The 16,890-nt window shown below is 42.2% G+C and overlaps 1 protein-coding gene across 10 annotated transcripts in view; it reads right to left on the reverse strand.

Moving 5' to 3' along the window:
• mctp1a (multiple C2 domains, transmembrane 1a) overlaps positions 1-16,890 on the reverse strand; it is a 195,548-nt gene that overhangs the window by 149,202 nt on the left and 29,456 nt on the right. Inside the window, exon 1 of one of the 10 annotated variants that reach the window (XM_015360561.2) lies at positions 12,767-12,863. The exons of 8 other annotated variants lie outside the window; for them this stretch is intronic. The gene's annotated coding sequence lies outside the window, so the exon portion shown is untranslated. Of the gene's footprint in view, positions 1-12,492; positions 12,572-12,766; positions 12,864-16,890 lie in introns of those variants that run through there. One more of the 10 variants, XM_015360556.2, reaches the window with a different exon arrangement.

Genomic DNA, 16,890 nt, shown 5'->3' on the forward strand with positions numbered 1-16,890 from the left:
GCTGCATGCAGCACACCTTTCCATTGGTGCAGAAGGCACCCATGCCTCACACTTCCGCAGATATGTGAGAGACGGAGACATCCATCTTCACTTCCTTCAGGGTTTCGTAATGCACAAAGCGTGCTGAGTACTTCAATTCACACTCCTTTTCACTGTCGCCGAAAAATAACAAGAGAGCACCCACCCAGTCTGAATTATTTAGCTCATTTTTGGACTATATATTGTACAATGTGTTTACTGTATTTGCTGAAGCAATTGAACAGGCTGACAGGTAGATGCAGGGCTCTATACCGAGGACCTGAGGCAGGCACTGCTGAAATACGCAGAAAATTGACTGTGTTTTCTTATTACCAGTGACTGGTGCTGAAAAAAGAGGGAAGAGAAGGCAGGAGACCCTCATCAGCAAGTGAATATGTGTTTTTACATGTTACTTTAGCTTGAAAAACAATAACGGTGTATTGAAAATGTTTAAAGCTTCCAAAAATGTTGAAGCCTTCTAAAAATAGGAACATCAGACCTCTTTGCTGTGAATAAATTTAATTTAGGAGATTTCAGGAACAGAAAGTCTAGATCAATTGAAACAGTATAATGTGCATTATTAACTAATTAATAATCATGTATTACTAACAGCTCTTCCAGTAAGCAAATAGGACAGGACATACATTGTATCAGCAGTGCACAGGTATTTATACAGTACACACTCAAGGGCTCCCTGAATTCTGCAGTCACATCTTACCTAACTTTAGAATTTGTCTTGGCCCAATACAAAGCATTTTAAATCTCCACACTGTTTTCCTCTGGAGAAGAACTGCACAGTGAACCTCCACAATGCAATAAAATATAATAAAATATAATGTCCATTCCCTTTCTTTTAAGAAATCTAAAACAGGATTGAAGAAGCAATCTCACATAATCAGGCCTTTTGGGTTATACAGTAGCTCCTGCATTGTTCATATACCATCATCATTCCCTCCTGCAAACACTGACCATGAAAAAGATACCAGATGATAATTCACTCAGTTCCCTTGAGAACTGTTTTAAAAGACATTGAGTTTGACTGCGATCACATCATCTACAGCATGAGCAATTAAATGGTCAACCACTTCATTGGTCTGTGGTCCACAACCTGCCAGCTCTGCACACTTCTCTCGCAGTAAGCAAAGTCAGGGTGACTGGAAACTGTAAAAAAAGAAACATACTGTTTGCCTGCAGAGGCCATTCACCTGGATACAGACAGTTTCAAATGCTGCCTGTTTAAACTGCAGGTGAGCCCAGCATCAGGCAGAGCAGCAAACAAAAATTCACCACTTGTCATTTTGAGCAACGCAAAGCTGTTTTCACATGACAGAGATACAGAGGCTATCGATTATCAGTCACTTACTAAAGAACTACAGTTGGTTAACAATGACATTTGTTACTCTTTGAAACCTTTATTGCACCTTAGTCAGCTGTCATTTTCAACGAAGGCCTGTGGAGCTGCCCGTTTGTACAGGAGAAGCTTGTTTAAGAGTGAGATAGCACCCTCCAGTCAGCACCCTGAGAGTGAGATTTCACTCCCTTTCACTTCCTTTCAAGCTGGACATTTGGCAACCTGCTGGAAACCAGGCAGGCCATACTTCCTGCTGTTTGAGAGCCATGACTAACTGTTGGTACAGTGGCTGTTTTGCAAGGCTGATAACATCTGGTGTATAAAAGAAGAAGTGGCATCACCACTCAAAGCCAACACACTATGACTTCGTAATCCAAGTTATTTCTGCAACTGTACAGTATAAACTTTACTTTATCAAATGATATTTTAATCCAAATATAAATGAATAATACTGACTATTAAATTGCTCTGGGCTGAGCCCTCAAGGCTGTGCCTTTTCGGGGTAGTGCAAGACTGGGGCCAGCAGGGCGGCGCTGTGTGGTTGTGGAACTCCCAGCAGACGCAGAGCTGCACAGAAAGGCAGAACCGCATCTTTTCCCTGACAGCTAGCATCTGCACCTGATATCACAGCCAGCCAGTCCTTCCACACAGCAGCAATGTCCTCGTAGCACTGGAGGCCTGATCTCTCATGAGCACACTTTTTACTCACTGAAAGACTGCATAGTGGAATTAAGAACATTGGGATATTTATGCAAAAACATAAATGTTTGATAATTATGTCTCACTTGCGTGTCACAGATTGTACACCTCTACGAAGCCACCAGCGTCCTGTTGTCAATGCTGAAGGCCAGCAATATAGTAACAATATAAAATGCTAAATATTTTTTTAATACAGGAAATAGGTGTGTACAGTACTATGAAAATTCTGGTTTTCTGAAATGTATGTTATATACATACCTGAGTACCTTTAACAGTTTTCATGTTATTCTAACCATTTTGGGAGCTTAAAGGGAAAACCATTTCACTGCTTTAAAGAGTGGCAGAGTTTACCTGATCACGACTCACTCCGATTCAGTGTCTTACACCACTGTGATCTACACCTGTCTTTACCGATCGCCCATCTGCTCTATCAACAGGCACAGACCCCCTTTAAATCCCATGAACCGATATCCTCGCTCTGCTGTAGTAAAGCACACACAAAAACTGATTCCTCCTGCAGCAAAATAGATTTGAGATTGAAAGATCTAATAGGAAGACTTCTGCTGTGCATAAACAACATTCCTGTTCTGTCTGATTTTCTTCATATGGAAAGCTACCCACCAGACCCTGCTGAATCAATTTGCAAATGAGAATCTGTTCTTGACTGACGTATCTGTATAGATATCAGATTATTTTATAATGCTTTTTGGATTTTTTTAATTGTTTATAGCAAATACAGTACACTTTTGGCTGTAATGGAAAAGTATAAGGACTCTGTGAATTATACCCAGTGATATATACAGTAAACCTCTAAACATTCACCCATCTTCAGAAAGCCACTTACTCCTGTGGATCTTGGAAACTCTCAGGAGCACAGGACACAAGATGGGACACATCCTGGGTGGGATCGTAGCGACAAGGCCTATTATTACACTTAGAATTAAGTGTTGTTTAACATTTCTAATAATCTTTGATTTCTCTTGACAAAGCAGTTTGATGCCTCCTATAAAAGCACAGGAATGTGCTAACAGGCCCCTATGTTAACAGACGTTGTAAAGCTGTATCAACGCTGTACAACTCAAAGATATATCACGCAGGTGGATTCCCTTCCCCATCCATCTCCATGTCCAGGCTGCCCAGACCACAGATTTAGGACAGACCCAGTAAAGCAGCCTTGAACACTAGACATGGGATCCAGTGGCTCTCCATTCCTGATTTCTGAAGCAGATCCAGGGGGGGATGAATTTTCATTGTGTGTTGTTAGATCGTCAACAGATTGCAGCTATAAAAAACAAAATGCTAATTCCATCCAGGCCCCTGTGAAAGAAGCCTTTGTAGGAAGCAGTTTAGGTAATTAAATAAAAAGAAAATAAAGAAGTCTACTGTTTCTCATTTCCTCTTCATTCCAAACAAACGCGGCATTTAAACTGATGGAAATTTTAGAAAACCACTTTTCAGAACAATCGAACAGATGTGAAAATATTACCCCTACCCACATCATTGCGTTATTGTGCATCTCGAGTCTGGCGGAACAATTTTCTGCCCACTCGTCTTTACCTTAAAGTTATTATTAATTAAAAAAGCAGTGGAGCATGTTACTCATACAACAAGATTTAAATTAAATATCGGGTTTGTAAAAGAAGCTTTCTTTTCAAGTGTATTCGTCCAAGTTGTTAAATGTGATCAGAAACTACCAGTGCTGCTTCATACACTCCTATACGTTCATAGACAGACAGCTTCTTAAGAGCTGTGCTCTATAAGCAGAGTGAGATCACCACTTCCTCCAGATGATCATCATGCAAACGACCTCAAAGAGCTAACCACAGAAAACACAGCAAAGTAGCAGAAGAAAATGCTGGCGCTCAAGTTCCCTCGATCTTCCAGAGGTGCTCTTATCCAATTAGTACAGACTTTTTCCAGTAAATGTAGTGTGGTGTAACAGTCAGGGTTCTGCACTGGTTCAGCAACCAGCTGAGACACTGCCCAAGCAAGATACAGTACTTCACCTGAAGTGTTTCAGCAAAGCTCCGACCAGTATAAATTTAAATTTCTCTGAATAAAAGCCAAATAATTTAGTAGTGAAGAATTAGGATGAAGTGGAACTATTTAGTGCTATGGAATTCTTGTCCCCAGTTGGCTCACATGCAGATCTAATCACACGTGTGTGACACAGCTGGGCTGCTTTGGTGGTTAGGCTGAAAACAGCGGTTCGCATCTGGCATCCAACCACAAACATCACATCATAAAGATCAGTGCTGTGTTTGCTATAAATAGTGCCAGAGTCAACTGCACAGTCATATATTGAAGGAGACATTCTGATAATTAATCTTATGGTGACAAAACGAAATTCTCCTGTCTTTGCGTGCTTTCTTGCTCAAAACATTTAGTTCTATCATCCACACTCCATTTACAGTAGGTACTGCTGCGTCACAGATGTCATTCCCTGGTGCACTGAAAAATATACAGTAGAGCCAGCGACTTGGGCTGCCATAACTGACTGTATCTGTCATCTCCAGCATTTCTACACCTTTAATGGGGAAGCGGTATGCAGTCTGCACCCACCCTCTTTCTCCCTCACCTCTGCCTTTTGTTCTGAGGAAACCAGGCAAATGTGAGGCTTTCATTGGTCCAGAGAAGAACCTCCACAATCAATCTGCGCTGCAGCTGGGTGCTAAGAAATTATTCACAGGCCCACGGAGAGGCTGAAGCAATCAATGAATGATCACAGATACAAAAACTTAATAATTCAAACAGATCATTATTTAAAACTGAGTATTAACAATGACAGCGCAGACCTTTAATTCAGTCCTGGGCTCAGCAGTGTGGAGCTCACGGCCATATATCTGAGGAGGGAGCCCTGCCGTAGACCGCAGTAGCCCATGGAGAAACAGACACTGAAAACTGCCTGCGAGTCAGGCGCCTGAACTTCAGAATTACGGGAAATTCAGGTGGACTTCCGAGCTCTCTAAGGAGGAATTAGTGTGAAGCGTTGCTAAAGACAAAGGAAAAGCAGGGACTTGAAAAGAAACCAGATGAAAAAAAGACATTCCTTAAATGGCATCAGGTAATCCACCACTTCAAAAAATCCATACAACTGGAGCAAATATAACAAGTTCCCTGTTCTGTGCGATTTTTAGAAACCTTTATATTTATCTGCATTCACTGCGTAGCAAGGATGTCTGCTGGGACTAACTATAATGATGAACTGAATTTATTTACATCAGCTAATGCTTCAAGCAGTGAGTCACAAATAAAACACGTCTCAGATCGTGTTCAGGAGTCAGACTTGCAGAATGCTCACCACTGAAAACTGAGCAGTTTTGATTTTGGCACACTTCAAGTGCTGGAGTCACAGTGACCCTCAGTCAGCAAACACATGGAGTTAAAATACACATCCAGGCTCAAGATGTGATGGCCTGTTGTAGCATCTACCACGAGCTTCCTGGAAACATAAGCCAAGGGCTTACAACAGAAACTGAGCACCACTGAAGTTTCCTCCACCACTGACTCATTAAATGCAGTGAGTCATGTTACAGAAATATCCCTTCCTGGACTCTTTGGTGAATTATTTCTTTATTAGTCATAACAATCCCACCTACCTTCCCACTTCAAGTACCTTTACTCGGTAAGAAGGTGCACACAGCTGTGAAACCAGCATCCCCAGAGACAAACAGTGCTCTGAAAGCAATAAGGTAACTGATCAAACTCCCTAAGACTGACCTGGACCCCTGTTCCCAGTTATCAAGTGCCAAGTTGAAGAATGCATTGCAAAGAAAACATATTTCCGGCGAGATGACTCTAAACACAAACGTGTGAATGAAGCAATCAACCCTTCTCTTAACTTAAATGGGATTTCAATCGGCTAACAAGTTTATACAGTACGTTACCCCTATAAAAAAGGTGCCTTGTGTTAGACAACTGTGGTATGACATCTGCTGTATGGTACGGCAGTGTGAAACACTAACAAGCTCTGGAGACGCACAGAAAGAGCCTGGCTCCAGAACCTTCCACAGTCAGCAATGTCAGAAGCTGAAAAACAGGCACTATTTTCATCCCTTCACCAAGCTCTAGGGCCCTGCAGACAGAACATTACTGGCATTTATACCGTTTGTTTTGTTTGTTCTGTACCAAGCCCTAGGCAGATCTGTAAACATTAGCATTCACAACCCAGGCAAGAATGTGATTTATTTTATTCATTTTTGCAGATATGCAAAATGCATGGTTCATGTATATCCGGGATGATTTTCATTAGCTGTGACATGCACGAAGAGAAAATACGATTTATTTTGTTCATTGTATCTGGTTTTAATCTGTTTTCTCTGTAAGAACGGGTTCGACACAGCTGACTATCAAAACACTACAATGTAAGAGGGGTTACAGATGAGTGGTCATTCTGTCCATCCAGCCCATTTGGTTTCTAGTAGATAGTTCTACCAGAGAATCTCAGCCAGCTGTTTCCTGTTTGAATTAAAACCAGACTAACAGCTTCGATGACTTAACCTGAGCAATGGTCTGCCTCAATCTGTCTCACTAAGATTGTATTCTCCCTCTGTGATCTTTCCTGGGGTCAACCAAAACATCTGTGTTTAATCTCTTTAAATAGTTACTCTTTCCTAGAGACATTGCTTTAAATAACAAAGGCCTGTTTCTGAACGCTGGTGGGAATGCACAGTTAACTCTCAAAGAAATTAACAAAGAGGAGTAATTCATACAAGGGCAGCACAGTGGTTAGCATCCAATTCCAGACCCAGGGTGCTGTCTGCGTGGAGCCCTGTCCCCCTGCGCCCCTGAATGGGATGAATTGCTTAGAAGATGGAAGGATGAATTCATGCAAATCAGCTCTGCAGAATTTAACCCCTAATAAAGTACTATTGATCCACAAATATTCTAATTTTCTGAATTTGTTATGAATAGCCCTGATAAACAAAGAGTAAAAAACGTTCAGCACATTACAGTTGTAAATAACTTCATTACTCTGAATCCATTTCATCATCGAAGAGGCATCAATGCCTCTGTTACACTGGAGCTGTAATAGAGGGACTAATGCACCAACAATATCGCCTGGATATTAAGAAGTCAACAGTAAGAACTAGAGCATTCGGCAACCTAGCAGCACTCCAAAATAAAATGAACTTTGTGCCGCCTTGTACACCTCATAGACTGACAAAGCTATATCTTGGTATATTTACTACAGTATGTCTCTACTAGTTCCCTGAAGTTTAAACTAGTTTAACTTTTGTTTAGCATGCCATCACTCACAACACTACAGCAGATCACAGTAAAACCAAGGCATACCCAGACATGACGCAATAAATGTTCCGAATGTAAAGTAAACTATAGGGAGCATCAGAAAAATTATGGTAAGACCACAGTTAATTTGTTAGAGAAGTAATGGACAGAGAGAATGGTATATTCAGACTTTCAGAAGACTTTTGAAAAAAAAATGCTCCTAAAAGATTAATTCTCAATGGATAGGAAACAAAGAGCACAGAGAAAAGGTGAGCAATCAGACTAGAGTGATGTCATTAGTGAAGTACCACAGGGGTCTGTACTAGGATCTCTGCTACAGTATTCGTAATTATATCAATGATAAATTCTTCATTTACGGTATATCTATGATCTAGAGTAGATAGCAAAACCAGTCATGTTTGGAAAAAACACCAAAACTGGAGAAAACATTGTAGAAGCAGCAATCAAAATGAAAAAAAACGTGGATAAAATTCAAGCCTGGGCAAAAACCTGGCGAATGATGTTACAGAGTTACATGGAAGAAACTAGAAAAAACAAAAACAATAAATACAGATACAAATCATGTGCATCTTTCCTAACCCTGGACCGCAAGGAGTATTTCCATTTCTGCTCCAGCCGAGTTCTTAATTCCAAACTAAAGTATTTCATTTTGTATCTAAAACCATTTAATTTGTTTTCAGCTCCTTAAAATTAAACGATGTGTAATTATGAACCTGTGCTAATTAGTGAGTTGATGATCCCTGTGCTAATTAACGAGTTTTGGATCTGCCCTCTTACAGGTGTGGGAGCCGAACTTCAGTATAACCAGCTGGAGAGAAGCCGAAGGACAAACACTGACTCACTGTAGTGTATCTGATACAGTGCCTGTTCACCATCAATCGATCCCTTGTTGAGCTCTTCAGACAGAAATAAAGCAGAACATTCCTAATTAGCAAGTGAGGAGAGACTGTGTAAAGTCTGCATGCTGAAATTGCTTGAAATAAAGCACTTGAATTGGAGTATTTTTGTAGCCAAGGTCTGAGAGCAGAAAAAAACCCAATCCAGCAAGCAGATCAGTTACTGGCAGCAATTTATAAGAGCTGATTTTTAAAAAATAGTCTCGAAAAGAGAAACAGAGACCTTGGGGAGAACAGAGATGGCAGGACTGAGGACCACTGGACTGGGGTACTTCTAATCCCAAGTGGAAAACTAAGCCTAAACCAGCAGGCGGATCAATTACCAGCAGCAATGAGCCACACGTGATTCAGGGTCAAAGCTGGACCAGGAGGGAGATCCACTGCTCTACACAGGAGAAGATACACTGTAGAAATTGCAGGATTCAAATCAAAGGACGCAATGTTAACATTGTACAAGATCTCATTGTACACCAATCTCACAGACCAGTAGGTGGAGCCCTTCGCTCTTGAACAATGGTTCCAAACGGACACTGTGGAAAAAGAGGCCCTGCCCTTCAAAAGTGCCATTTCTATCCACGTGGCTATAAAACGTCTTATGGTATCATTCGGCAGAGGCGGGGGTGACAGACAAATATCCAGCCATCTTTTAGACTCTGAATGTTTCCCAATTTAAACTGCTCACCTTGTCTGGAGACACATGACTTCCTTTCTTTTAAAAAGACCTTTTTCAAGAGTTGGATTTCAAAGTATTAAACAACTTTAATTTAAAATGACTGGATGTTACAAGACTTGGTCAAACCTACTGTATACCACTGTATACTGTGTTGTTTTTCCTTTCAATAATGCAAAGAATGCTACAGTTAACAGTTCAGTTAAAAGGCCTTATCTGTTCCAGATCACCTAACAAGGCTTGAAAATGACATCCGTTCACAAACAAAATGACAACATATTCACTTACAGCACAGACAACAAACAGCATGATATTTCCTCACCGCATGACTAACTATGCTCCTGGCCTGAGTCTACTTCTAGCCAGAGCAAACTGAAACATGAGCTAACATGTGATTCTCTCATGCAGTATAATGCAAAAAGTCATAGAAAACAATCAGGCCGTTCATACTTTCAGATATCTATTGGAAACAAGGATTTCCCTGTAGCACAAATTTCTTTTCTACCATAATATGTTATTAGCATTCTGTAACTTTGTTGGAAAGGAGCTGAATGTATTCATTTACATCACACATTTCTTCTCCAGAGATGTAAAATTCCACATATTTTTAAAGAAATACAAAATGTATTTATTAATACAGGAATTACCTATGTCATGGATATACAGTATATATAGTATACCCCACGTTCTGTCTGGTCTTAAATTTAAGCAAATTACATCCTTCAATAGAGCTTTAAAAATGGGAAGATTGTCGGCTTGATCAATATACTGTATCACTCACTCCCTTTCAATTAATGAAGCGAACCGTCGGGGCATTCTTCATTTGAAATATTTCTTGCAGCCTGAGCTAAATGGAAGCAAACGAGATTGCGAGTGCTGACAGGCCAGAGACCGGTCTCCCGAAGGGCAGCTTCAGTGATGCTGGCTTTTTGTTCAGAACATTACAGAGCTGGGAGAGAAATATACTGAAGAGGAGCCTGAACTCTCAACCCTTCCTGTGTCGTCATTCGGTTTCCTGCTCAAGGCAGCAGAGGCTGTGATTGATCTATGAAGGGATGGAGGAAAAAATACTGTTTCATTGAGCTCTCCGTCTTGACTGCAGCCTCCTCGCCAAGCAACAGAGGATATAAATCGCTACCCAGTGAGCTGCAGGAAAACAGATACTCTAACCTCCTGTGTCAAAGACCTTTACAGAAAAATCAGCTTGTTATCGATATCTGGATATCATGGGGGACACAATGAAACTGCTTTCCTCTGCTATAGGAATCAGACGAGGGGTTGATGGTCTTTGATGGTATTCTGGTGACCACTCAGATCTTCAGTGGCGCAGAGCAGTACTTAACACAGGCAGCTATCAGCTAAAGCAATGGGTTTTGTACACACCTGAAGAGGGACAGACGCAGCTCTGAGACGCAAACCCAAGATGTTCCAGACAAGAGGGCTTGTTCATCGGGTGTCCAGCAGTATAAAGATCACAAAGTTTCCCTTGGCTCGGCTCTGGGCATGTTACTAGCCTCTGACTGTCCGAGAGCTGGACACAGCCTCGCCAGCAGATCTACCGCAGGGAGGGCAAAATCAAGCCACGTGAAAGTCTCCCCACTGCTCATTTTTGCTCACAGACTTTGATCGTGCCGAGATCCGCAATGGAGTCGATGACGATCCTCAAAATTACCCAGATACATACACTGCACAATGCACAGACAACAGTGAGAATATTGCAGCTTCCCTAAAAATTGTACTCCGGAATGATATTTTATGAGGGTGTGTTTGGCAGTTTACACATTTACAAATTCCTGGGCTTCCAGGCTTAACTGTAGCTCTTGGCGTTCTGCATGTCTGAGAATATCAGGCACTGCCGCTGAGATTCTTGCACTTTACAAGTGCCTGTCTGATATCAAGACAGAAATGAATGACTAATTTATTTGGCAGACACGTTTATCCAAAACAACTTAAATGTGCACCCATTTAGACAGAGTGAGGTACCTGGCTCAAGGATATAACAGCGCTGGCATCTGAACCCACGGCTTTCCAATCAGGAGCCCAGGAACTAAGGTGTGACTTCAGTCCCTTGGCGTTGGTTAAACTAAACAGTTGACAGATGTGTTATTACTCGAAACACATTGTGCGCGAATCAGCAGTCGAACTGGAGCCCTGATTCGGATGGCTGGCTTTCCTCACTCCTACCGCAGCAGCGTGGGAGTGGGCGGAGCCGCGGCGCGCACCGGGAAAAAGCCCACGCACCTAACCGAGGGGTGGAAGCGCCGGTGCGAGGCTAGCAAGAACCGAACATAGCACCAAAAGGGTGGAAAGGCAAACAAAGAGCGAAAAAGAAAAAAGTGCCGCGACCTCCAGCCTGGGCTTACCCTATTTAACGGGGTCCAGCTTGGCACAGCGGTGACCAGACCGGACTGACCCTACTCAGCGGGGTCCAGTCTGGAAGAGCAGGGAGCACAGGGCCAAAACAAAACAAGAACCTGACGTGTGAAAAGGGTCAGCCTGCCCCGGTACAGATGCATGACAAGGACAGGCAAAAACAAAAAGAAAATAAAAAGAAGGAAAATGACGGCCATACGCTTGGGTGCGAGCCCCCCCCCGGCACTTCCGGTGAAGGCCCCTCCCCTTCCGGGGCTTGGCCCTGCTCGTCCCTTGCGGGCTCCGCCCCCGCGTCATGCCACGCCCCCACGTCATTTCTGGATGAGCCGCAACCTGCCGGAGGCGTGTATTGCTTCACTTGAAATGCTCCCATTGACAATGTCAAGCAACGACAATGTTCCCGTCTAACACCAGGGGTTTCCTATTTTAACAGTCTTTTCTGTTCCGGTTTTGAAAGGTTTCACAGAAAATTGGATTTGCCGTGTTTTACAGGAGGTGCCTGCTGAGACTCCAGGTCTTTTAACTGCAATACTGGGAAAAACAAACTGAAACTGAAAATGTGCTTGAGTTCTATTCTTAAAAGAGTGTACATTATGCGTTTACTATGTAAATGACTACAATCGTTTATTGCATTTATTTCTGTTAGATTTTTGACATTGTAATAAATTCTCTGCTTTAGTGCATGAGCTTGGAACTAAGAAAACTGTATTTTCCTTATTGACTGAATTCAATTTCATAGCTAACCACCAGACATGCCCACAGTATCACGGATACATATTGAACACAGCACAACCTGATTCAACGTGAGATGAAGTGAGAAATTACTACAAGGTTCTGTCATATTGAAGCTTCATTCTGCTTCCTAAACAATGTATTTCCAATTTTTCATTATTCTGGATATTGCAGAAGTGCCTATCTGAAAAAAAACAAGTTCTGTACATCAGCGGGGAACAGTAATTTGCTTACATTTTGGCACCTGCAGTAGGTATCTATTTAATATCTATTTAATAAGCTACAGACTTATTGCAATAAAACTTGCTACAACATCGGAAAGAATTCAGTACTGAGAACAGTAACAGAGGCACACATCATAAAGCTACCAGACCAAAGCTTTGCCTTAAAAACCTGAGCACAATGAAGACAAGATTTCGGCACTTTACAAACTGGACTTCACCTCAGGCCTCAGATATCCTGCGGAAAGGAGACGCACAATCCCAGTCATGGGTCATACATACAGTCAGAGCCCGTCCTGCTGAGAAGAGGGACCCTGATTTCCATCAGCGGTAGCACAGCTGCTGCAGTCCTGGCTTGGAACGTGTCTGGAAGCCTGAAAGGAGCTCACAAACACACACACACCCGCTCAGTCCCACACTCTGCTGAGCGACGCTCTCTAATGAGCCAAGGGTCTGCAACACCCTCCCTCACACCAGCTCAGCACTGAACAGAGGTGGGTGGTGCAGAATAGCATTTTCGTTCCAAAAAACACTGCAACACAGTCCGAATACACACCTATCCAGCAGCCCTGCTGCACTCCTGAGCTGACAGTATTTCATGAAGCCTAGCCCCGCTGGCCTCACATGCTGGAACAACTCAAGAACGACAGCTGCTCTGATATGATCGCCTGCCCTCTGTCACACAATGATCTTAGTGCAAAGGAGACAAAATGTTTTATAACAGACAGGACAACAGACTCATGTGGAGTTTCCAAAACCAAGACCTCGTGTCACAAGAGGGACCAAAATGTCCCCAGTACTACCATGCACGATCATATCCTGAGCTCTGGGCTCAGCACCACTGCTGGTGTGCAAGAGTTCATTTGAAGTGCACCATTTCACCAGATACCCAGACTACTGTACAGTATGTGTTAAAAGGGTATCAAGGAGGATGGGATCACTTCACTACCGTCCCTAGAACTATAGATTGAGAAATAGATTTCTACCTGACAGTCTGGACGCTTCCTATAGTTTTCAAACTGAAACTCAAGTAATGAGCAATTAGAAAAGTTTACACATTTCTGGACACTGTGTCCAATTGATGGACTCCAGTGTAACTGACCTCTCCTTAGAGAACATCGTGGATACTGTATATCTTCCAAAATACTCCAGCATTTCTCCTCCTTGGTTTGGGTGGTCCTACTTGTTGTTTACTCAAACTGGAAGGCTGAAGGTTTATACCATGTTTGGAAAGATAGCATCTTGATCTACAGTATATGTCAAGAATATAAAATAATAACAGTGCTTTGCCATGTCAGCACATTACTCAAAGGTAGTTGGGACAAGGGACAAAACAAATCCTGAATTTCCTTTTTTTCTGAATTTTTACTGTTTATATCCTTTAAATCTTTCAAATAGGTTTCAATGTGTTCAATCTGAGGATGATTCCTCTGATTCATCTGAATTTGCATGTGCTGTGCCTCAGGGTTCTGACCCTTGACCAATCTTTCACAGCATTGTAAATGTCACACTGTTTTACCTACCTTTACGAAACCAGGTGATTCTACGCCTGTAATTAGCCTGACTACTTGTCCCTCAGATGTAAGAACTGGATACCATAAACCTTTCTACTTAAATTCTGAAGAAACAGATGTTATTCAGTCTGTCCTTGCAGTGGATGACTGTTGTACTGAACTACTGCATTTACCCAAATTTAATTTTAATTCAATGTTCAGCTTTGTCCCTGACCGTTCATTAGACATTGAACTAGCGTATCTGTCTTCCACCTAAGACATATTACTGAGCGAAGACACTCTCTGGCAGCACATCACATTGAAAAATTAAGGCATGCCTTCTAGAATCAATTATTGTAATGCCCTTTATTTCTGGTATCTCAAACTGCGTTTTGTCTAGGTCACAGCATCTTCAAAATGCTATCAAAATGCAAAAGTCCTGACAATAAAAAATCTTTGGCCACAATACACCGGTATTGGCATCTCTACACTGGCACACAGTACATCACACCCTACCCATTCAGCCCAGCTTGCTTGTTTGGCAGTTTAATAGCTCAATGAATCTAAAAGTCTGTCCAGCTAGTCTGGTGCCCAGAGTTCGGACAACACCCACCTGCTTGGGAAGCCTGTTCCAGACCCCATGACTCTTTGTGTAAAACAGTGTTTCTTGTTCTCTGTCCTATAAATGAATTAAGTTTCCAACTTTGAATTCCCTGTCCTTGTTTCATTACTACTACTAATCTAAAGCCTTTGGGATCAATTTTAAAACACCTTCTCATAACTTGCAAAGCTTTAAAGAGACCATCGTATTTCTGGGACTCATAGTTTCTCTCTGTCGCTGGCTGGCCACTCTGACATCAGAGAAGACTGGAGGTAAATCTTTTCAGCTACAGGGCCCTACACACTGGGCCTACAAAACAGATCAATGTTTAAAGCCTGACTCATGACTAGAGTTTGTATTGCCTTTTATTAACCTACCGATTTCTGCTCTGATGTAGTTTCAGTATGTGTTTTACTGTGCTTTGATTGTATCGCTTTTATACTTCTTTCTGTTATAACATTCCTGCCTGCTTATAGCTATTGCTGTATGGTCGCACTATATGAAATAAAGGTCAACTCATGATTTCATTGAACACATTAGATGGAATAAAAGGCACAAGCAAGGTTAATTCACTCCTCATTAGAAAACAGTGTGCGACTGAAGGCGAGTTGGCAGTTCACATTCTGTGCTACAAGCTACTGTATCATGCAGTGAAACAGAACCTTTCGTATATTATTTGTTCAATATGTTGTACTTCGATGGGGCAGGATTGTTTTGTTGAATATAAAATCAGTGACAAATATTGCATTATTCCACAGATCTAGAGGAAACCCATTCCATGACTTACTGTAGTGATTAAGTTTCGCAAGCATTTCTTAGATTTTCTGTTCCTTTTTCTCAGTTGTGATTTCAAAGTGGTAGATCAGTCTTTCACAGCCATCATGAATAACACCTCTGCTTCATATGTTAACCAGCTACACATAGCTGGATGCCAGTATAATTTGGCTTGGGTACCAACAGTCAGCAGAACGACTGTGTGTTCAGTAATGGCAGATTTGACACAACCTGGGTCAAACCCTTTTCCTGTCTGCCCCCATGCTGGCGCACCTGTGCTCTCTGACGTCTTCGTCCTAGATGTACTGCAGAAGTGTGGTGTCCAAGTAAAACACACTAAATGAAATGGTGAAATGATCTAAAATCATAGCCAATATTTAACTGAAGAAATCCACTGGGTTAATTGCGTCGTTGTCTTTGAGGATTCTGTTCCCTTTATTCTCACGATTATAAAGGATCAGCTCCTACAGCCCATCAGTGCAGGACACTCCTTTAGGACCCTGAAAGCATCTGGTTGCTCTTCTCTGGAAAGATTTCAGCATAAACAGTGAAACACGAACCACAGGGCACATGTGTAAACTGCGTGGAAGTGCATTCAGAACCGAGGACAGGGGGCACTTCTGGACACAAAGAGTTGCGGGGGTGTGGAACAAGCAACCCAGCCACGTTCTTGAAGCATACAGTACGTAATTTTGTACTATTCTAAGAAACAGTCACGGAGAAGTACAGAAAACAGAATCAAATAAAATGAAAATGAAAATAAAAACGAAACCTCAAACTAGAAGTCAATGTTAAAGTGCTGCAATGCACAGCATGCCTCACCAAAGTTTATGAAGGAGTCTGCGACATACAGACTGCATGCCCTGTGGCCAATGTTAAAAACGGGAGGCTCATTTTCATGCACTTTGGCACGTCTAGTGCTTTCTCAAGGCGGTTCTGTAACAGGACGGCGTGTGCATGTGACATTTGAAAGGGTCATGTTTTATGCTCGGCATATTCCTGCCCCTGGGAGAAAGCAGATTTCCCAGGGCTCCAGTGAGCGACACCTCTCCTGCTGATAAAAGCAGAGATGTGGCAAACACTGCTGCTTAAGAAAACCGCAAACTCCAGAGTCATGTTTCTTCATCTGCTGTTATGACTTATGGCTGCGGCAGCTGTGCTGTTCACGAAACAGGCCGAAACAGCAGAATCTCTGAGGATGTTAAATGACCCAACGTGCTTGGTACACTGAAGAACCTTAAAAAGATTAATTGGAAAACCCGCATGGATACCTTTTACAAAATGTTATACATGCAAATGAGACCAACATGATTGCAAAACAGATTTGAAGATCTAAAGTATTTAAGGGTGTGATATTCACGATAATTTAGGTGAAAACAACTGAATATACAGTATATACTGCACATTGTAGTGGTTGCAAGTTCAGGTCAGGACCAGCAGGAGACTGGGAGACTGGGGCAAGGCGTGAGTTCTGTGACAGATGGCAGAAAGGACGCTTCTTTACAGAAATACCGGCGCTGTCTCGTGTGGTTTTGTATCACACTCCTGCCAGAAAAACACACTTTACTTCCAGCGCCCATCGGGTCTATAAAACGGGGAGAATCACTGCAGGGGGTGTCTTGTAGGTGGTAGGAGTCTTTAAGGGCAACTTCTGATAAAGTGCTCTGGACCCACTACCCTGGATCTTTACTGATTCATTCACACTGAGCCCAAAGGCAGGGAGCCCTCGCACAGAAAAAAAGCAGCACTTGCAATGTAGAAGATAACCTCATATTTAGGCAGCTAGTACTTGCTCCTGAGAACATACTGTAA

The sequence above is a fragment of the Lepisosteus oculatus genome, chromosome 3, assembly GCF_040954835.1.
Source record: "Lepisosteus oculatus isolate fLepOcu1 chromosome 3, fLepOcu1.hap2, whole genome shotgun sequence".
Classification (NCBI taxonomy): Eukaryota; Metazoa; Chordata; class Actinopteri; order Semionotiformes; family Lepisosteidae; genus Lepisosteus; species Lepisosteus oculatus.